We start from the raw sequence: 23266 nt of genomic DNA, 5'->3' as shown, positions 1-23266 counted from the left end.
TCACCATTTCCTCATCGGAGAAGACAGTGGATACAGTCATCCCTTAGTATCTCTAGGGAATTGGTTCCAGGATCCTATGTGGACACCAAAATCCATGGATGCTCAGGTCCCTTATATACAATGATGCAGTATTTGCATATAATCTATGCACACCCGTATGCTTTAAATCATCTTAGATTACTTAAAATATTTAATACAATGCAATTGTTATATAAATATTAATTGTACTATTATTACTTAGGGAATAATAAGAAAAAAAAGTCTATACATGTTTAGTTCAGACACAACCATCCTTTTATCCTCCCCCCCAGCATTTTTTTTTTTTTTGAGGTGGATTCTCACTCTGTCACAAGGCTGGAGTGCAGTGGCACGATCTCGGCTCAGTACAACTTCTGCCTCCCAGGTTCAAGTGATTCTCCTGCCTCAGCCTCCTGAGTAGCCGAGATTACAGGTGTGTGCCACCATTCTCAGCTAGTTTTTGTATTTTTAGTAGAGACTGGGTTTCACCATATTGGCCAGGCTGGTCTCGAACTCCTGACCTCAAGTGATCCGCCCACCTCGGCCTCCCAAAGTGAGCCACCATGCCCGGCCTGCCCCTGAATATTTTCAGTCCTTGGTTGGCTGAATCCACAGATGCAGAAACCACAGATGTGGAACCCATGGATACAAAGGGCTATTTGTGGCCAGGTGCGGTGGCTCACACCTGTAATCCGAACACTTTGGGAGGCCACAGTGGGAGGATTGGTTGAGCTCAGGAGTTTGAGAGTAGTCTGGGCAACATGGTAAAAGCCCATCTCTACTAAAAATACAAAAATTAGCCGGGCATGGTGGCACACACCTGTGGTCCCAAGCTACTCAGGAGGCTGAGGCATGAGAATCACTTGAATCCAGGAGGCAAAGGTTGCAGTGAGCCTATATTGCATCACTGCACTTCATCCTGGGCAACAGAGTGAGACCCTGTCTCAAACAAAACAAAACACCAACAGGCTGAGCACGGGGGCTCACACCTGTAATCCCAATGCTTTGGGAGGCTGAGGCAGGTGGACCACTTGAGCCCAGGAGTTTGAGACCAGCCTGGCCAACATGTCAAAACCCCATCTCTACTAAAAAGAAAAAAATAAATAATAATAATAATAATAATACAAAACTTAGCCGGGTATGGTGGCAGGCGCCTGTAATCCCAGTTATTCAGGAGGCTGAGGCAGGAGAATCATTTGAACCAGGGAGGCAGAGGTTGCAGTGAGCCGAGGTCATGCCACTGCACTCCAGCCTGGGTGACACAGCAAAACTCTGTCTCAAAAAAAAAAAAAAAGCCAAAACACCAGTGGGCTTTTCGTTAACTACATAGTGGCTCTTCTTTGTTGTTCTCCTGTTGCCTATTATTATTGAATCCCAAGTCTTCTAGGTCCTCTTTTTACCAGCTTCTTAGCTAATCATTATATTCCTACACAAATTCTTGTTAAGATACAATTTTCGTAAGTTAAAAACTTGTCTCTTACGCAAATATGAACAGAAAATAAGTCAGGCCAGGTGCGATGACTCACGTCTGTAATCCCAGCACTTCGGGAGCCCAAGGCCAGAGGATCTGTTGAGTCCAGGAGTTTCAGACAACCCTGGCCAACATGGTTAAACTCCCGTCTCTATTAAGAATACAAAAATTAGCCAGGCGTGGTGGTGCACACCTGTAATCCCAGCTACATGGGAAACTGAAGCAGGAGGATCACTTGAACTGAAGAGGCGGAGGTTGCAGTGAGCTAAGATCACACCACTGCACTTCAGCCTGGGCGACAGAGCGAGACTCCCTCTCACAAAAAAAAAAAAAAAAAAAAAGAAAATCAAATTACGATGCACACACCTAATAATCAGACAATTCCCAGAGAGTCTAAACAGCATTCTGCATTCCATGGAAAAGACTCAGTCATCTCTTCTGCTCATTTCCAAATTTTGGATATTATTTTATTAATATTATTTTAAACTTTTATTACTATTAGTATTATTATTACTATTATTATTTTGAGACAGGGTCTCACTCTGTCGCCCAGGCTGGAGTGCAGTGGCATGATGATGGCTCACTGCAGACTCAACCTCCAGGGCTCAAGTGATCCTCCCACCTCAGCCTCCCAAGTAGCTGGGACCACAGGCGTGCACCACCATGCCTGGCTAATTTTTTGATTTTTTGTAGCTCGGGGTCTTTCTGTGTTGCCCAGGCTGGTCTCAAATTCATGGGCTCAAGTGATCCTCCTGCCTCGGCCTCCCAGAGTTCTAGGACTACAGGCGGGAGCCACAGCACCTGGCCAATTTTCTTAATATTCTTCACCCAGATAGGAAAATTTTACTTTCTCTTTTTCTTTGTACTGGTCTCTCTTTCCTCATAGAATGTTTTTTCCTCTCTTCCTGCCCAGGTACGTCCCTTACTTTCTTTACATCTGGCCCCAGCTTGCTTCCTTTTAACACAAATTTCTGTTTCCTTCCTCTTTCATCCTTACATGAAACAGCTGATGGCCCAGGTATTCATTCCTGAAACATTTGAGGAGTAACTTGGAGTGTTAATTTTTCTTTTCTTTCCTTTTCTTTTTTTTTGAGATGGAGTCTCGCTCTGTCGCCCAGGCTGGAGTGCAGTGGCATGATCTCTGCCCACCGCAACCTCCACCTGCAGGATTGAAGCGATTCTCCTGCCTCAGCCTCCCAAGTAGCTGGGATTACAGGTGCCTGGCACTATGCCCGGCTAATTTTTGTATTTTTGGTAGAGACGGGGTTACATCGTGTCGGCCAGCCTGGTCTTGAACTCCTGACCTCATGATCCACCCGTCTCGGCCTCCTAAAGTGCTGGGATTACAGGCATGAGCCACCGCGCCCAGCCTGGAGTGTTAATTTTTCATTTAGAGGATAATAAAATGGTATTATTTTTATTAAAAATGGCCTTCAGTAGTTTGGCTTTCCCCCCCGCCGCCCCAGTTCTCATTTGGTTTAAATGGTTTGGCATACTTATATTATATTCCTAGTTTCATTCTAACTTCCATGAGGGGAGAAAATACATTTTTTTTTTTGAGACAGAGTTTTCGCTTTTGTCACCCAGGCTGGAGTGCAGTGATGCAATCCTGGCTCACTGCACCCTCTGCCTCCCAGGTTCAAGCAATTCTTCCTGCCCCAGCCTCCCGTGTAGCTGGGATTACAGGTGCCTGCCATCACACTTGGCTAATTTTTGTATTTTTCGTAAAGATGGGGTTTCACCATGTTGGCCAGGTTGGTCTCAAACTCCTGACCTCAAGTGATCCGGCTACCTCGGCCTCTTAAAGTCCTGGGATAACAGGCGTGAGCCACCTCGCTGGGCCAAAAATACAATTAATCTTTTTTAATTTATTTATAGAAAGTGTATCCTCTAATTCAGCCATGGTATATAGCACTTATGCTACCACTGTGCTTACCCATAGCTGTGGTAGATACAATTGATATCAGAGTCACTCTGGATCAGCCTGGACTCTGCCTCATATTCCTTCTCAACAGAGAATTCCAGGCATCCACTCTCAGTCAATTAAAGTTGACACAAGATGGACATGTTTTATTAATAACTGAGTGTTTTAAAGAAATATGTCACTCAGGTGTGGTGGCTCACGCCTGTAATCCCAGCACTTTGGAGGCTGAGGCAGGAGAATCGCTTGAACCCAGGGGTTCAAGACCAGCATGGGCAACATGGCAAAACCCTGTCTCTACAAGAAATTTTACAATTAGCCAGGCATGGTGGCATGTGCCTGTATTCCAGCTACTCAGGAGGCTGAGGTGGGAGGATCACCTGAGCCCAGGAGGTTGAGGCTGCAGTGAGCTGAGATTGCACCACTGCACTCCAGCCTGGGTGACAGAGATCCTGTCTCAAGAAAAAATAAATAAATAAAAATTATAAAAAAGAAAGTGATGTTTAAGTAAGATCAATCAGAAATTATTGTATGGGCTTATTCATATATATGTGAGTATAGGGAGACAACTGTGGTCTCTCTCCCAAATGTCTTTTGGGAATTGTTCTAAAATAATTTATTGTATGGGGTTGATTATAATCTCACAAAGTATGTTTCCTTTGCTTTTTTTTCTTTTTTTTTTTTTTGAGACAGGGTCTTCCTGCGTTCGCAGGCTGGAGTATAACGGCGTAATCATGGCTCACTGCAACCTCTGCCTCTTGGGCCCAAGCAGTCTCCCACCTCAGCCTTCCTAGTAGCTGGGACTGCAGGCACACACCACCACACCTGGCTAATTTTAAACTTTTTGTAGAAACGGAGTCAGCCCAGGCTGATTGGTGACAGCCCAGGTTGGTCTTGAACTCCTGGGCTCAAGTGATCTTCCCACCTCAGCCTCTCAAAGTGATGGGATTAGGGGAGTTAACCACCAAGTCCAGCCTCTTTTGCTTTTTTTTGTACCCCCAAATCCAAGCAAATTAAGGTAGATACATTTCTTATATAAAAATGAATTTACACCATGTGGCCCAGTGGTTCACCTTCTGGAAAATAAAGACCCATTTTTCAGTACATTGTTTTGAATGTGTCCACATTTGATCCTAAAGTAATGTACTTTATTTTTTAAAAATTATTACTATTATTTCTTTAAAAAGACATTTATGGCTGGGCACGGTGGCTCACACCTGTAATCCCAGCACTTTGGCAGGGCAAGGCAGACGGATCACCAGGTCAGGAGTTCGAGACCAGCCTGGCCAACATGGTGAAACCCTGTCTCTACTAAAAATACAAAAATGGGCTGGGCATGGTGGTGTGCCCCTGTAGTCCCAGCTACTTGGTAGGCTGAGGCAGAAGAATCGCTTGAACCCAGGAGGCGGAGGTTGCAGTGAGCCAAGATTGTACCACCGCACTCCAGCTTGGGCGACAGAGCAAGATTCCATCTCAAAAAAAAAACAAAAAACAAAAAAAAGACACTTATTTAGCATCACGATCAGACTATTGCATTTAGCAATGAACAGCATGGGTGCAAAAAAAATCTACATTAAAACCCATTCCAACATCCCTTTGTTGGAATGCTTTACACTTTCCACAGAAGAGAAACTAATAATCTGTTACACAATTAGTCACAAATACAGTCTTTGAGTTTTTTGCCCACACACGAGTATTTTTCTAAAATATGTCTTCTTTGTAGCAGTTTTGCCCTGCCACCACTGTGCTTGGCTGAGTTCACAAATCTGTCATAACCTGTAGCTTCCCTGTCACTTTTCTGTCTCTCCTCTCCTGCTAAACTTTCTTCCCTAATTAAAATCTTCTGCCATTGCCATAGCTACTGCTGCTACTGGAACCTCCATAGCCACCTTGGTTTCATGGTTTGGCAAAGTATTGGCCTGTACCACCATCGGGGCCAGAGCTTCTGCCTCCAAAGATTCCTCCCTTCTTGGGTCCCAAATTTGAAGACTAATTGTTGTAATTGCCAAAATAATTGTAGCTTCCACCACCTCCAAAATTGCTTCCATCATTACCAAATCCATTATAGCCATCCCCACTGTCACCATATCCACCACCACCAAAGCTGCCACCAAAGCCACCATGACCACTGAAGTTTCCTCCACGACCAAAGTTGTCATTCCCTCTGAAACCACTTTCACAACCACCACCAAAGTTTCAAGAACCACTTTGACCTTTTCGGCTGGATGAAGCACTAGCCATCTCTTGCTTTGACAGGGCTTTCCTAACTTCACAGTTGTGGCCATTCATAGTATGGTATTTCTGAATGACAGTCTTATCCACGGAGTCATGGTTATCAAAGGTTACAGAGGCAAAGCCCCTTTTCTTGCCACTGCCTCAGTCAGTCATGATTTCAATCACTTCAAATTTTTCGTACTGTTCAAAATAATCTCTTGGCCGGGCGCGGTGGCTCACGCTTGTAATCCCAGCACTTTGGGAGGCTGAGGCGGGTGAGTCATGAGGTCAAGAGATTGAGACCATCCTGGCCAACATGGTGAAACCCCGTCTCTAATAAAAATACAAAAGTTAGCTGGGCGTGGTGGTATGTGCCTGTAGTCCCAGCTACTTGGGAGGCTGAGGCAGGGAGAATCGCTTGAACCCGGCAGGCAGAGGTGGCAGTGAGCCGAGATCGCAGCACTGCACTCCAGCCTGGGCAACAGAGTGAGACTCTGTCTGAAAAAAAAAACTCTTGTGAGTGGAGATCGCGCCACTGCACTCCAGCCTGGGCAACAGAGCGAGACTCTGTCTCAAAAAAAAAAAAAAAAAAAACTCCTAGGTGATGTTCTTCAGTGTCGTCTTTAGTGCCACCAACAAATATCTTTTTCACAGTTAAGTGGGTACCTGGTCTTTGAGAATCTTCTCTTGAGACAGCTCTCTTTGTTTCCACAACTCTTCCATCCACCTTATGTGGCCTTGCATTCATGGCTGCATTTCCTTCCTCCACAGTGGCATACGTGACAAACCCACAGCCCCTGGAGCACTTGGTGTTTGGATGTCTCATGACCACACAGTCCGTGAGCATTCCCATTGCTCAAAATGGCTCCTCAGGCTCCCATCAGTTGTTTCAAAGCTCAACTGTCTAATGAAGAGCTTCCTAAGTTGTTCGGGCTCTTTATGAGACTCTGACTTATACATGACGGCAGGGAGAAGAGAGACTTTAACGATGCTTCCTTGGCAGTGTCCCTGGGCAGAAAGCTATTTTTTTATTTTTTTGAGATGGAGTCTCATTCTGTCTTCCAGGCTGGAGTGCAGTGGCACCATCTCAACTCACTGCAACCTCCACCTCCTGGGTTCAAGCGATTCTCCTGCCTCAGCCTCCTGAGTAGCTGGGACTACAGGCGTGTGCCACCACACCTGGCTAATTTTTGTATTTTTAGTAGAGATGGTGTTTCACCATATTGGCCAGGCTGGTCTCGAACTCCTGACCTCAGGTGGTCCACCTGCCTCAGCCTCCCAAAGTGCTGGGATTACAGGTGTGAGCCACTGCGCCCAACCAGTAATGTACTTTAGATTGGCAAATTGTTTGGAATCTTAAATTCAGTCATTAAATTTAGAGAGTTTTGACATAGACCAAAGAGGGTTCCAAAACAAATTAGTCCCCCCTTTTCTTGTAGAAGTTTATAATAAGCTTTAGATGTACCTTATGTCCAAAGAAAGCACTTGGTGTTTTATACAGTGTAGTATCAAAACATGGATAAGGGGCCAGGCGCGGTGGCTGACACCTGTAATCCCAGCACTTTGGGAGGCCGAGGCGGGTGGATCACGAGGTCAGGAGATCAAGACCATCCTGGCTAACACGGTGAAACCCCATGTCTACTAAAAATACAAAAAAATTAGCTGGGCGTTGTGGCGAGCACCTGTAGTCCCAACTACTTGGGAGGCTGAGGCAGGAGAATGGCATGAATCCCGGAGGCAGAGCTTGCAGTGAGCCAAGATTGCGCCACTGCACTCCAGGCTGGGCAACAGAGCAAGACTCCATCTCAAAAAAAAAAAAAAAAAACACCGATAAGGAGACAGGATTTATTGGCTTAATGTTCTCTTCAGAGCTCTTGATATTCACGTAGCATAATTATTAAAAACATGGACTCTGTTGCCAAACTTTCTTGAGTTTAGCTTGGAGAGACTATTTAACCTTGCTCTGTCTCAGTGTCCTCATCTTAGTGGGGTTGTGGTGGTGAAGACTTTTTATTTATTTATATAACTGTGAGGAATATGCACATTCATATGCACATACATGTATTTACGTATGTATATATGAAACCGACCCCATAGTCCCATAGAAGTTTTTTGGGATAAACATAGAAATTGCCCCTTCTTGTGCTGGCTTAGTCAGCACATATACTAAAACTGGAACAACAACAGAAAAATAAACTGACCTTCTGGTCTTAAACTTGAAACTTACACTTGTTTTATTTTATTTTATTTATTTATTTATTTATTTAACTTTTCTTAGATGGAGTCTCACTGTGTTGCCCAGGCTGGAGTACAGTGGCGCCACCTTGGCTGACTGCAACTTCTGGCTCCCAGATTCAAGTGATTCTCCTGCCTCAGCCTCCCGATAGCTGGGACTACAGGTGTGCATCACCACGCCCAGCTAATTTTTTTTTGTATTTTTTTTAGTAGAGACAGGGTTTCACCATGTTGGCCAGGCTGGTCTCGAACTCCTGACCTCAGGTAATCCGCCCGCCTCAGCCTCCCAAAGTGCTGGGATTACAGGCATGAGCCACCATGCCTGGCCACATTTGTTTTATCTGAGTTCTTTCCTCAAAAAACTACCTTTAGACCTCTCAAAAAAATTATCAAAGAACTGAAACTCACCAGGTCACCACATCCACACAATGAGATTTGGAGACCCCTCATTCATCATGATTGCTGCCTTGCTCCTCCCCAGTTCTTATTCTCTCTTTTTTTTTTTTTTTTTTTTTCAGACGGAGTCTCACTCTTGTTGCTCAGGCTAGAGTGCAATGGTGTGATCTCAGCTCACTGCAACCTCCGCCTCCCAGTTTCAAGTGATTCTCCTGCCTCAGCCTCTCAAGTAGCTGGGATTACAGGCGCTGCCACACCCGGCTAATTTTTTTATTTTTAGTAAAAACAGGGTTTCACTATGTTGGCCAGGCTGGTCTTGAACTCCTGACCTCAGGTGATGTGCCTGTCTCGGCCTCCCAAAAGTGCTGGTATTACAGGCATGAGCCACCGTGCCCAGCCTCTCGTTTTCTTATACACTGTTACATTTCTTTTCTGCTACATAAACCCCTAGTTAGTCCGGGAGTTGGATTTGAGATTGAGCTCCCAATTCCTCTGCTGCAGCACCCAGTTAAAGCCTTCTTCCTTGGCAGTAATCGTGGTTTCAGTGATTGGCTTTCTGTGCAGAGAGCAGCAGGACCTAGACCAAACCCCTGGTGTTTTGGTAACACATACACTCTCATGCAGAGCATTTAGAATAGTCTAAGGACATGGTAAGCACTGTACATGTTAATTATTACTTATCTTTACAAATCAACCTTAATATTGTCCTGGTACGGTAGCTCACGCCTGTAATCTCAGCACTTTGGGAGGCTGAGGTGGGTGGATCACTTGCGGCCAGGAGTTTGAGACCAGCCTGGCCAACATGGTGAAACCCCATCTCTACTAAAAATACAAAAATTAGTTGGGCCTCCTGGCGGGCGCCTGTAATCCCAGCTACTTGGGAGGCTGAGGCAGGAGAATCACTTGAACCTGGAAGGCAGAGGTTGCAGTGAGCCGAGATCGCACCACTGCACTCCATCCTGGGTGACAGAATAAGGCTTCATCTCAAAAACAAACAAACAAATCAACTTTAATATTGTTCCTTAAATATTTACCAGTTCTGGTTCATGGATCTTTTATCATGAAAGAGTATTACAATTTATTTAAAATGTTTATATCATAATTACATAAATTTTTTGTTCTTTTTGTAAATAGGTTTCTTGACCTATAAACAGAACTGTTTGCTCAAGAGAAGAAACTTCCGGCCAGGCACGGTGGCTCATGCCTGTTATCCCAGCACTTTGGGAAGCCGAGGCAGGCAGATCACCTGAGGTCAGGAGTTTGAGACCAGCTTGGCCAACATGGCTAAACCCCATCTCTACTAAAAATACAAAATTAGCTAGGCATGGTGGCGCGCGCTTGTAATCCCAGCTACTCGGGAGGCTGAGGCAGGAGAATAACTTGAACCTGGGAGGTGGAGACTGCAGTGAGCCAAGGCTGTGCCACTGCACTCCATGCTGGGTGACAGAGGGAGACTGTCTAAAAAAAAAGAAATGAAAAGAAACTTCCAATTTTCCAATTTGTTTAGATCCAGGAATAGACCAATTTGAAAAATCTTAAAATAATATTAACTACTTAGGCCATAGTATTCTTCATAAAATGGCTGTAAGAGGCAGCAATACTAAGAGAAACATGAATTTATGAACATAAGTCCTGCTTTTTTCCTTCTCAGTTTGATTTAAATTTAATATCCTCCCACAATGGAAAATGATTTACAATAAAGAGATAAACTGGAAAGAATAAGAAAATGGAAACAAGATGTCATTTCTTTTTACTACCCAACAGATTTACCATATGTTTTAAAATGATGTTTGGCCATCTACAGTAAATGAAACAAAATGCTTTTTAAAATAATGTAACACTTTATTTTTACTACCAAACTCTCCCTGTCTTGTGAAATATTCATCTTACTAAGCAAAGGTTTATTTAAGCTCCACTTACATCTATGTTGTTTTTAGCTCATTTCCTTTTTAAAAAAGCAATTGGTGAGTTTATTTCCCAGTTTAGCTGTTATAATAAAATATAAAAGGCATTTCTGTTTTGGCCTCTAGTATAGCATTATCGAAAGCTACGAAACTCACAGCAAAATATAGGACAGTGTAAAATTAGAAACGGCTGGTGTTTCTTTAGCAGCAGTTGCTGCCCTTGCAGTTGTTTTCCCCTCTTGCCACCAGCACAAATCTGAAAGTCACCTCTGTACCAGACAACAAACCCCAAGTGTGTTTTTTAAATAACAGCTTTATTATTGACATAGCATAGATTTCACCCCTTTAAAGTACACAATTCGGTGGGTTTTAGTATATTCACAGAGTTGTATAATCATTACCATTGTCCATTGAACATTTTATTCTCTCCAAAAAAAAACAAAAAATCCCCCAAAACTCCATAGCCTTTAGCATTCATTCCCCATTCCTTCATTCCCCCAGGACCTGACAATCACTGATCTACATTCTGTCTCCGTGGACTTGCCTATTCCAGACATTTCATATAAATGGAATCATAATTATGTGGCCTCTGTGACTGGCTTTGCCCTGCCCTGCCCTGCCCTGCCCTGCCTTGCCCTGCCTTGCCTTGCCTTTGAGACAGGGTCTTGCTATGTTGCCCTGCCCTGCCCTGCCCTGCCCTGCCTTTGAGACAGGGTCTTGCTATGTTGCCCTGCCCTGCCCTGCCTTGCCTTTGAGACAGGGTCTTGCTATGTTGCCCAGGCTAGTTTCAAATGCCTGGGCTTGGCCGTTCGGCGCCCGGCCCTCCCCCGCTCCCCCGTTCCGCCGCCGAAGTGCGAAGTGCGTGGTGCTCGGCGGAGGGGCCGGGCCTGCATTCTCTCCTTCCTTCCCTCCTCTGGCTGCCGGTAGGACCTTTCTCTCGCAGTCGCTGGGGCCCCGTGTCATCGCCAAGGCCGAGCACGATGCCCTGGAAAGAGAGAAGTGATGGAATTAAACCACCCCCAATCATTGGAAGATTTGGAACCTCACTGAAAATTGGTATTGGTGGATTCCTAAATGTTGGGAAATCTACCTTCTTCGATGTATTAACCAATAGTCAGGCTTCAGCAGAAAACTTCCCATTCAGCACCATTGATCCTAATGAGAGCAGAGTACTTGTACCAGATGAAAGGTTTGACTTTCTTTGCCAGTACCACAAACCAGCAAGCAAAATTCCTGCCTTTCTAAATGTAGTGGATATTGCCAGCCTTGTGAAAGGAGCTCACAATGGGCAGGGCCTGGGGAATGCTTTTTTTTTTTTTTTAAATCCCATTTTAATGTCTGTGATGGCATCTTTCATCTAACACGTGCTTTTGAAGATGATGATATCATGCATGTTGAAGGAAGTGTAGATCCTATTGGAGATACAGATATAATACGTGAAGAGCTTCAGCTTAAAGAGGAGGAGATGATTGGGTCCATTACAGATAAACTAGAAAAGGTGGCTGTGAGAGGAGGAGATAAAAAACTAAAACCTCTTTGGGAGGCCGAGGTGGGTGGATCACGAGGTCAGGAGTTGGAGACCAGCCTGGCCAATATGGTGAAACCCTGTCTCTACTAAAAATACAAAAATTAGCCAGGCATGGTGGCATGCTCCTGTAATCCCAGCTACTCGGGAGGCTGAGTCAGGAGAATTGCTTGAACCCAGGAGGCAGAGGTGGCAGTGAGCCGAGATTGCGCCACTGCCCTCTAGCCTGGGCGACAGAGCAAGACTCTGTCTCAAAAAAAAAAAAAAGAAAAAAAGGTTGATAAAAATAAAATTAAAGAGTGGGTGGACAAGTATGACCCAGGTGCCTTTGTCATTCCTTTTAGTGGGGTCTTGGCAAGAATTGAATGCTGAAGAGAGACAGAAGTAACTGGAAGCGAACAAGACACAAAGTGCTTTGCCAAAGATCATTAAGGCTGGGTTTGCAGCACTCCAACTAGAATACTTTTTCACTGCAGGCCCAGATGAAGTGCGTGCATGGACCATCAGGAAAGGGACTAAGGATCCTCAGGCTGCAAGGAAAAATTCACACAGATTTTGAAAAGGGACGCATTACGGCTGAAGTAATGAAATATGAAGATTTTAGATGGGAAGGTTCTGAAAATGCAGTCAAGGCTGCTGGAAAGTACAGACAACAAAGCAGAAATTATATTGTTGACGATGAAAATATTATCTTCTTCAAATTTAACACAACTCAACAACCGAAGAAGAAAGATAATGCATGTTTTATAGTACTCCAGATGTCTATACTCAATAAAACATTTGGAAAAAAACAAAAACAAAAACAAACTCCTGGGCAATCCTCCTGCCTCGGCCTCCCAAAGTGCTGAGATTACAGGCATGAGCCACTATGCCACGCCAGCTTTTTTCACTTAGCTTAATGCTTTCAAGGTTTATTTATGTTGCAGAATGTGTCAGTACTTCATTCCTTTTTATGGTCAAATAATATTCCATTGTATGGATATATCACATTTTGTTTAATCATTCACCAGATGATGGACATTTAGATTGTTCTTGTGTTGATTATTATGAATAATGCTATTATTAACATTTATGTACAAGTTTTTATGTGGATATATGTTTTTATTTTTCATGAGTATATGTACAAGGAATGAAGTTGCTGGGTCGTATGATAACCTTTTGAGGAACTGCCAGACTATTTTCCAAAGTGGCTACACCATTTAGCATTCCCAGTTGCAGTGCGTGAGAGTGCCAATTTCTCCACATTCTAACACTTGTTATCTATCTTTTTGATTATAGCCATTCTAGCGGGAATGATGTAGTATCTCATTTTGATTTTGATTTGCATTTCTCTGATGGCTAATGACATTGAGCATCTTTTCATGTGCTCATTGTCCATTTGCATATCTTCTTTGGAAAAATGTCTTTTCAGATGCATTTTTTAAAGAAGACAATTATGGGTTTTATCTTAATTGGGTCGTAAGAGTTTTTTTAGAATATATTCTGAATACAAGTCCCATATCAGATATATGATTTGCAAATATTTTCTCTCATTCTGTGGGTACTTGCACTTTCTTGATGGTATTTTTTGAAGCACTAAAATTTTTAGTTTTCATGAATCCCAGTTTATCTATTTATTTCTTTGGTTGCTTGTGCTTTTAATGTTGTGTCTAAGAAAACATTCTCTAACCCAAGAAAATTTACTTTGGGGGGTCATGGTGGCTCACACCTGTAATCTCAGCACTTTTGGGAGGCTGAGACTTGAGACCAGGAGTTGAAGATTAGCCTGGGCAAAATAGTGAGACCCTGTCTCAAAAAAAAAAAAAAAATTAAAAAGTAGCCAGGCATGGTGGCGTATTTCTGTGGTCCCAGCTACTCAGGAGGCTGAGGTGGGAGGATTGCTTGAGCCCAGGAGGTGGAGGCTATAGTGAACCATGTTCACACCTCTGCACTTCAGCCTGGGTGAGAGTGGGACCCTGTCTCCAAAAACAAATAAATAAATAAAATTTTAAATTTACTTGTATATTTTTTCTATAAGTTGTACAGTTTTAGTTCTTACATTTTGAGTTAATTTTTATGTATGGTGTGACATAAGAGTCCAAATTAATTTTTTTATAATTCAGTTGTCCCAGCACCATATATTGAAAGGCTCTTTCTAACTGAATTTTCTTGGCATCTTTGTCAAAAATCAGTTGACCATGAATGTAAGGGTTTATTTCTGGGCTCTAATTCTATTGCATTGATCTATATGAATGTTGAATGTTCTTATACCAGTACCACACTGTCTTGATTGCTATAGCTTTGTACTTGATATGGTTAGGCTTTGTGTCCCCACCCAAATCTTATGTTGAATTGTAATCCCCATAATCACCATCATCCCCATGTGTCAAGGGAGAAACCAGGTGGAGGTCATTGAATCATGGAGGCAGTTCCCCATGCTGTTCTCGTGACACTGAGTTCTCCTAAGATCTGATTGTTTTATAAGGGGCTCTTTCCCCTTTCTCTTGGCACTTCTTCCTGCTGCCTTGTGAAGAAGGCGCCTTGCTTCCCCTTCACCTTGATTGTAAGTTTCCTGAGGCCTCCCCAGCCATGCTGAACTGTGAGTCAATTAAACCTCTTCCCTTTATAAATTACCTAGTCTCAGGAAGTTATTTATAGCAGTATGAAACCAGACTAATACAGTGCTGTTTTGAAATCAGGAAGTGCCAGTCCTTCAACTTTGTTCTTTCTCAAGGTTGTTTTGGCTATTTTGTGTCCCTTGTATTTCTTTCACTATTTTTCTCCCTTTTGTAGTTTTAACTGACCATTTTATATGACTTCATTTTTTCTCACCTTTTTATTTTTTAATTTTTTTCTTAGCCTGTTCATTGTACTTCTTTTTTTTTTTTTTTTTTTTTTTTACTTTTTAACAGCTTTTTTCAGTGGTTGCTCTAGGTTCCCTTGTTTTTGTTTCTGTTTTTTTTTAGAGACAGGGTCTCACTGTGATACCCAGGCCTGAGTGCAGAGGTGTGAACATGGTTCGCTGCTGCCTCTACCTCCTGGGTTCAAGCAATCCTCCCACCTCAGCCTCCCAGATAGGTGAGATTACAGGCACAAGCCACTACACCACTCTAATTTTGTTGTAGTAGTTTTTGGTAGAGAGTCTCACCATGTTGCCCAGTCTGGTCCCAAATTCCTGGCCTCAAGCAATTATCCCGCCTCAGCTTCCCAAAGTGTTGGGATTACAGGCATGAGCCACCATGCCTGGCCAACTCTTGTATTTTAATCTGAATTTTAGGATCAGCTTGACAATCTGTGCAAGGAAGAGAACTGGGGTTTTGATAGGATTGCCTTGAGGCTGGGCATGGTGGCTCATGCCTGTAATCCTAGCACTTTCAGAGGGCAAGGTGGGTGGATCACCTTAGGTCAGAAGTTCGAGACCAGCCTGGGCAACATGGTGAAATGCCATCATTGCTAAAAATGCAAAAATTAGCTGGATGTGGTGGCACATGCCTGTAATCCCAGCTACTCGGGAGGCTGAGGCACTGGAATCGCTTGAACCCAGGAGGGGGAGGTTGCAGTGAGCCGAGATGGCGCCACAGCACTCCAGCCAAGGCAACAGAGTGAGACTCCGTCTCAAAAAAAAAAGAAAAATCACACTGTACCCCATAAATAAGTGCAATTATTATGTGTCAAAAATAATAAATCATATAAGAACTAATAAACAAGTACAGCAATGTTGTAGGGTCCAAGATCAATAAACAAAAACCACTCATATTTCTGGCCGGGCATGGTGGCTGGGCTCAGTGGTACAAGCCCGGGAGTTTGAGACCAGCCTGGCCAGCATGGTGAAACCCCATCTCTATTAAAAATACAAAAAATTAGCCGGGCATGGTGGTGCATGTCCGTAATCTCAGCTATTCAGGAGGCTGAGGCATGAGAATCACTTGAACCTGGGAGGTGGAGGTTGCAGTGAGCCATGGTCACGCCACTGCATTCCAGCCTGGGCAATGGAGCGAGACTCTGTCTCAAAAAAAAAAAAAAAGTGTTCATGTAGTACATGTATCAAAACATCATATTGAGGCCAGGTGCAGTGGCTCACGCCTGTAATCCTAGCACTTTGGGAGGCCAAGGCAGGTGAATCACTTGAGGTCAGGAGTTAAAGACCAGCCTGGTCAGCACAGTGAAACCTCATCTCTACTAAAAAAATAAAAAATAAAAAAATAAATAAAAGAAGAAGAAGTTGGCAGCATGGGGAGGGAGAGGAGTGGGGGTGTTGTTAAAAAAAATAATACTGGTCTGCTTCAACCCAAGAGGAATCAGAAGATCAAAAGCAGTTTGGGAAAGCCAGAACCATCAGGGATAGAGGGAGAAGAAAAATCCAGGGGGTAGGGGGTTCTGTTTGGCAACTGGGATGAAGGGATTGCTTTCTCCCTGCTGCGATTCCCCCCAGCCCCTCCGGTCAGGCAGGAAGGTAGCAGCCTATTTCACTGCAGGCCCAGATGAAGTGCGTGCACGGACCATCCTTGAACTCCTGGGTGCAAGGGATCCTTCTGCCTCAACTTCCCAAGTAGTTAGGACTACAGGTGTGTGTGCCACCATGCCCAGGTAAGTTTTTTTATTTCTGGGGGGTGGGAGAGCTGTCTCGCTATGTTGTCGTGGCTGGTCCTAAATTCCTGGGCTCAAGGAATCCTTCCACTCAGCCTCCCCAGTGGCTGGATTACAGGCATAAGCCACTATGGCCAGCCCTCCTGTAATACTTTTAAATCATCTCTAGATTAAGCCTGGCTAATTTTTGTTTGTTATGGCTTATTGTTGTTGTTGTTTTGTAGAGATCAGATTTCCCCATGTTGCCCAGGCTGGTCTGGAACTCCTAGGCTCAGGCGATCCTCCCTCCTCGGCCTCCCAAAGTGTTGGGCTTATAGGCATGAGCCACTATACCTGGCCTAGCAGTAGTATTTTAAATAAATATGCTTTTGGCCAGGCATGGCAGCTCACACCTGTAATTATAGCACTTTGGGAGGCTGAGGTGGGAGGACTGCTTGGGCCTGGGAGGTTGAGGCTGCAGTAAGCTGAGATCATACCACTGAACTCCAGCTGAGTGGCAGAGCAAGATACTGTCTCAAAAACTGTGTGTGTGTGTATATATATATATATATATATATATCTGCTTTAAATTTTCATATTTTCTCTAGCACCACAGACTGCTAAATAATCATAGTCAATTACTGGAAATGAACTTCTGTTATTGCTCATTGAGTTATTAATTAAAATGAGTAAGTTATGAAAACATACTAATTTTTGATATTTTGTGTAGATCAGCAATATTTGAACTTTCTCCCACCTGAGTGGAAGGCAAGCTAAACTTGGAAGCACTCTTGGATTTTTTTGTTGTTTTTTATTTTTTTATTTTTTTATTTTGATTTAATATTTTTATTGCTTATATTTCTTTTTTATGTTTTAATCTGTAAAAGTCAAAGATTTTTAAAATTCCTAGACTGATAGAAAGTAGTTATTTAAAAGCCTGACCAAATAATTTTAATACTATCTAACCAGCAAGTTTATGAAATCTTTTTTTTTTTTTGAGACAGAGTCTTGCTCTGTCGCCCAGGTTGGAGTGCAGTGGTGCAACCATGGCTCACTGCAGCCTTGAGCACCAGGCCCAAGCAATCCGCCCACCTCAGCCTCCAGAGTAGCTGAGACTAGAGGCAGGCAGCACCACGCCTGGCTGATTTTTTAAATTTTTAGTAGGGACAGGGTCTTGCTATGTTGCCCAAGCTAGTCTTGAACTCTTGAGCTCACACAACCCTCCTGCCTCGGCCTCCCAAAGTGCTGGAATTACAGGTGTGAGCCACTGTGCCCAGCCTGAAGTCTTTATTTTAATTGATACACCTAAAGTTACTTTTATGGTGCGTAATTTTATTTATTTATTTATTTAGAGACAGAGACTTGCTCTGTCGCCTAGGCTGGAGTGCAGTGGTGCCATCTCAGCTCACTATAACTTTCTCCTCCTGGTTGAGAAGAATTCTCAACCAATTCTTCTGCCTCAGCCTCCTGAATAGCTGGAATTACAGGCACGGGCCATCAAGCCTGGCTAATTTTTCATTTTTAGTAGAGATGGGGTTTTACCATGTTGGCCAGGCTGGTCTCGAACTCCTGATCTCAAGTGATCTGCCTGCCTCGGCCTCCCAAAGTACTGGGATTACAGGCATGAGCCACCACATCCAACCTTATGATGCATAATTTTAGAGATTGCTTTTTTAGACAAATATTGAACTCATGTATTAAACAGTTTAATGAAAACTCAGACTCTATCTGAATATGATTTCTTTTTTTTTACTTTTATTCTTCAGTTATATGTGTTTATTATAAAAATATTCAAATTAGTAGGGAATTTTTAAAAATGTAAAATTATCTTGTTCATCCTTAATCCCATTTTTCAGTAGTAACTACTGTGAACAGTTTTTGGGAGGGGGGAGGGGACAGGGTCTCACTCTGTCACCCAAGCTGGAATGCAGTGGCACAGTCTTGGCTCACTGCAGCCTCCGCCTCCTGGGTTCAAGAGATTCTTGTACCTCAGCCTCCCAAGTAGCTGGGACTACAGGTGTGCGCTACCATGCCCGGCTAATTTTTTTTTGAGTGTGTATTTTTTTGTAGAGACAGGATTTCGCAGTGTTGGCTAGGCTGGTCTCGAACTCCTGACCTCAAGCAATTCACCCACCTTGGCCTCCCAAAGTCCTGGGATTAGAAGCGTGAGCCACCATGCCTGGCCCTGTTAACAGTTATGTGTGTTACCTTCAATGTCTTTATCTATGTGTATACGAACTGTCCTCTGTAACCCATTTTGTACATATTTTTTATTATATAATTTATTTTTAAAAAAATTCTTTTCATAGAATACTTTTCACACTAAAGATTCCCACAGTGGGAAAATAATAATTTATTACTTATAGTTTTATATTTGTGGACAGATTGTTTTAGAACAAGTAAAACAAATTTGAGAATTAAGTCTCAGTTTGGAATTTGTAATATTTTGGTGCATCTACAAGGAGGACCTAGTCCTTAAATGGAACTTCTGTATATTCAGAAGCTCTTTAAGCTTTTCTTCACAGGATTTAGAAATTCATAATGTGAGAAATCAGCATTTCCTAATTTTAAACTTTCCCTAGCATATGTAGTCATCAGTAGCTGGTATCTACTGAACAGAGGGAAGTTTTGGAAAATTAAACACTGGCTAATTTTCTGCAAAGTTTTTATTCATAAATTAACAGTATTTCCCTTTGTCCATTTTTCCCAGGGCAAATATAGAAGCAGTTTGGTCATGTATTGGCAGTAATAAAGCTGGATTCTCTTTAAGAGATTATAGGCATGTGCCACCATGCCCAGCTAATTTTTGTATTTTTAGTAGAGATGGGGTTTCACCATGTTGGTCAGGCTGGTCTCAAACTCCTGGGTGGCTCACACCTGTAATCCCAGCACTTTGGGAGGCCAAGGCAGGCAGATCACTTGAGGCCAGGAGTTAAGAGACCAGCCTGGCCAACATGGTGGAACCTCATCTCTACTAAAAATACAAAAATTAGCCGGGTGTGGTGGTGGGCGCCTGTAATCCCAGCTACTGGGGAGGCTGAGGCAGGAGAATTGCTTGAACGTGGGAGGAAGAGGTTACAGTGAGCCGAGATTGCGCCACTGCACTCCAGCCTGGGTGACAGAGCGAGACTTGGTCTCAAAAAAAAAAAAAAAAAAAAAGGCGGGGGGAAATCATACGTTTGCATCTGTAATGTCGATGTATCATGGACTCTGCCCTAGACTAGACTAGTGTCATCCAGTGCAGCAGCCGCTAGCCACAGGTAGCTATTGAAAACTTGAGGCTGGGCGTGGTGGCTCATGCCTATTATCTCAGCACTTTGGGAGGCTGAGGCAGGAGGATCACTTAAGCCCAGGAGTTCAAGATCAGGTTGGGCAACATAGCCAGACCTCATCTCTGCAAAAAATTTAAAAATTAGCCAAGTGTAGTGGCATGCACCTGTAGTTCCAGCTACTTGGAAGGGTGAAGTGGCAGGATCATCTGAGCCTGGGAAGATCGAGGCTGCAGTGAGCCATGATGGCACCACAACACTCCAGCCTGGGTGATACAGTGAGACCCTATCTTAAAAAACAAACAAACAAACAAAACCGTAAAACAAAATCTTGAAATGTGGCTAATCTGGATTGAATTATGCTGTAAATGTAAAATACACATCAGATTTCTAAGACTTAGAACATAAAAGAGAATGTAAAATATCTCACCAGTAATTTTTTAATTGATCACATGTTGCAGTGGTAATATTTAGGGGTATATCGGGTTAAATAAAGCATGTTATTAAATTAATTTTAGCTGGGCATGGTGGCACTTGCCTGTAGTCCCAGCTGCTGGGGAGGCTGAGGTATTTTTTAAAGTGAGTGTTGGCCAGGTGCAGTGGCTCACGCCTGTAATCCCAGCACTTTGGGAGGCCGAGGAGGGTAGGTCACCTGAGTTCAGGAGTTCGAGACCAGCCTGACCAACATGGTGAAACCCCATCTCTACTAAAAATACAAAAATTCACCAGGCATGGTGGCGCGTGCCTGTAATCCCAGCTGCTCCAGAAGCTGAGGCAGGAGAATCGCTTGAACCCAGGAGGCGGAGGTGGCAGTGAGCCAAGATCGCACCATTGCACTCCAGCCTGGGCAACATGAGTGAAACTCCGTCTAAACAAACAAACAGAGTGTTAAGGATTGCTAGCGCCCAGGAGTTCAAGGTCCAGTGAGCTATCATCATGCCACTCACTGTACTGCAGCCTGGGCAACAGAGCAAGACCCTGTCTCTTTAAAAAAAAACTATGTTGCCCAGGCTGGAGTGCAGTAGCTATTCACAGTATTCACAGGCACAGTCGTGGCATGCTACAGGCTGGAACTTCTAGGCTCAAATGATCCTCCTCTTCAGACTCCCAGATAGTTGGAACTACAAGCCCTCATTAGCATGCCTGAATTTTTTTTCTTTTTTGAGATGGAGTCTCACTCTGTCACCCAGGCTGTAGTGCAGTGGTGGGATCTCAGCTCACTGCAACTTCTGCCTCCTGGGTTCAAGCGATTCTCCTGCCTCAGCATCCCCAGTAGCTAGGATTACAGGCATGTGCCACCACACCTGGCTAATTTTTGTATTTTTAGTAGAGATGGGGTTTCACCATGTTGGCCAGGCTGGCTGGTCTCGAACTCCTGACCTCATGATCTGCCTGCCTAAGCCTCCCAAAATGCTGGAATTACAGGCATGAGCCACCGCGCCCGGCCAAGCCTGAGTTTTTTTTTTTTTTAAAAAGGCTGAGTTTATCTGGGATGTGAGCCCCTGTTTCCTTTCACTATTTTTAATGTGACTGCTAAAAATTTTAAACTACACGTATGGCTCACATTATATTTCCATTGGACCTCGCTGCTCTGAACTAACAGATGAGGACAATAACACTGGCTTTAAAAATTACATAATATGGCCCGGCACAGTGGCTCAAGCCTGTAAACCCAGGAATTTAGGGGAACTTGGCCGGGCACTGTGGCTCACGCCTGTAATCCTAGCACTTTGGGAGGCCGAGGCAGGCAGATCACTTGATGTCAGGAGTTCAAAACCAGCCTGGCCAATATGGTGAAACCCCGTCTACTAAAAATACAAAACAATTAACTGGGCCTGGTGGTGGACGCCTGTAATCCCAGCTACTTGGGGGGCTGAGGCAGGAGAATCACTTGAACCCGGGAGGTGGAGGTTGCAGGGAGCCAAGATCGGGCCACTGCACTCCAGCCTGGGTGACAGAGCAATACTCTGTTTCAATAAATAAATAAATAGCCAGGCGCGGTGACTCATTCCTGTAATCCCAGCACTTTGGGAGGCTGAGACGGGCGGATCATGAGGTCAGGAGATCGAGACCACGGTGAAACCCCATCTCTACTAAAACTACAAAAATTAGCCGGGCGTGGTGGCGGGCGCCTGTAGTCCCAGCTACTCGGGAGGCTGAGGCACGAGAATGGCGTGAACCCGGGAGGCGGAGCTTGCAGTGAGCCGAGATTGTGCCACTGCACTCCAGCCTGGGCAACAGAGCAAGGCTCCATCTCAAAAAAAAAAAAATAAATAAATACAATAAAACAAATAAATAAATAAGGGAACTTGGAATGGGAGCCATGCGGGAGTGGTGCTGGGTACGAGGCCTGTGTGTCTTGTTCCAGGGCTATCTTGAGTCACAGTCCAGCTGCGTGGGCGGCTGTCATCTCAACAGTGGCCAGGTTGTAGATTAACTGCCTTGAGGTAATCTCTGGAATTTAGCAGTTGGGTCTTCATGCCTGATGTGTTTCAAAATTAGCACCTGGAATTTCTAAATAAGTGCATAATTAGATAAACGAGCACTGTGCACAAGAGTATCTATCTGGTGAGAAGGGAGAGAAACAAAGAGCTTTATTTACTTATTTATTTTCGAGACAGAGTCTCACTGTGTTGCCCAGGCTGGAGTGTAGTAGCATGATCTCTGCTTACTGCAACCTCTGCCTCCTGGGTCAAGCTATTCTCCTGCCTCAGCCTCCTGAGTAGCTGGGATTACAGGCTTGCACCAAAACAAAATTTGCACCAGCCTGACAAAAATTAGGCTGGCTAATTTTTGTATTTTTAGTAGAGATGGGGTTTCACCATCTTGGCCAGGCTGGTCTTGAACTCCTGGCCTCAAGTGATCCACCTGCCTTGGCCTCCCAAACTGCTGGGATTACAGGCATGAGCCACCAGGCCCAGCCAACAAATAATTTCAAGGTATGTTTCAAGGCTAAATGTAAGAAAGGAAAAAAGTTTCAAAATGCATTTTGAAGCTGAGCTACTTGGTTACATATTGATGCTTTTATTTCTGTAGGATAGATTTCCCAAACAGACTGCTAGCTCAAATGTTATTTTCCAAATTGGCTGTAGCAATTTATATTCCCGCCAGCATGTATGAGTGTCCTTTGTTTATGCTTTCAGTATAAGGTATGATTACTCTTTTTATTTGTTTGTTTGAGACAGGGTTTCTTTCGCTCTGTTACCCAGGCTGGAATGCAGTGGCGTGATCTCAGTTCACTGCAACCTCCACTTCCTGGCTCAAGTGATCCTCTAGCCTCAGCCTCCCAAGTAGCTGGGACCACAGGCATGAGCCACCACGGCCAGCCCATTTTTGTATTTCTTGTAGAGATGGGGTTCACCATGTTGTCCAGGCTAGTCTCGAACTCCTGAGCTCAAAGTTGTCTGCCTCCCTTGGCCTCCCAAAGTGCTGAGATTATAGGCATGAGCCACCGTGCCTGGCGCAGATATGGTTACTCTTTATAATTTTTGCCAGTTATTGAAAAGTGGCATCTCTTTTTTGTTTTAATTTGCTTTTTCCTGAATAATGAGGCTGAGCAGTATCTTTTTATATTTTTATTAACTACTTGAATTTCCTCTTCTGCAATTTGCCTATTTGTAGCCTTTGTCCATTTTTCTATTTGTCATTAGTTTCTTTCTAATTAATTTGTAGAAATTATTTATATGTTACAGGCTTTCATTCATATGTGTTACAAATATTTTCCCAATCTATTGTTTTTTTCTTAATTTCGTTTATGCTTTCACGATG

The 23266-nt window shown here is 43.7% G+C and overlaps 1 protein-coding gene and 2 pseudogenes across 5 annotated transcripts in view; 2 read left to right on the top strand and 1 right to left on the bottom strand.

Annotated features, from left to right (window-relative positions):
• RPS6KB1 (ribosomal protein S6 kinase B1) overlaps positions 1 to 23266 on the top strand; it is a 123042-nt gene that overhangs the window by 86876 nt on the left and 12900 nt on the right. For 2 of the 5 annotated variants that reach the window (XR_008515607.2, XR_008515608.2), the window contains exon 16: positions 16139 to 16250. The exons of 2 other annotated variants lie outside the window; for them this stretch is intronic. The gene's annotated coding sequence lies outside the window, so the exon portion shown is untranslated. Of the gene's footprint in view, positions 1 to 12028; positions 13681 to 16138; positions 16251 to 23266 lie in introns of those variants that run through there. One more of the 5 variants, XM_054537014.2, reaches the window with a different exon arrangement.
• Positions 5244 to 6584, bottom strand: LOC112129655 (heterogeneous nuclear ribonucleoprotein A1-like; annotated as a pseudogene).
• LOC100439491 (obg-like ATPase 1) lies at positions 10911 to 11997 on the top strand (annotated as a pseudogene).

This window comes from Pongo abelii, chromosome 19 (genome assembly GCF_028885655.2).
Source record: "Pongo abelii isolate AG06213 chromosome 19, NHGRI_mPonAbe1-v2.0_pri, whole genome shotgun sequence".
Taxonomy (NCBI): Eukaryota; Metazoa; Chordata; class Mammalia; order Primates; family Hominidae; genus Pongo; species Pongo abelii.
The sequence above is the reverse complement of the archived record's forward strand: the minus strand, read 5'-3'. Positions and strand labels throughout refer to the sequence as shown.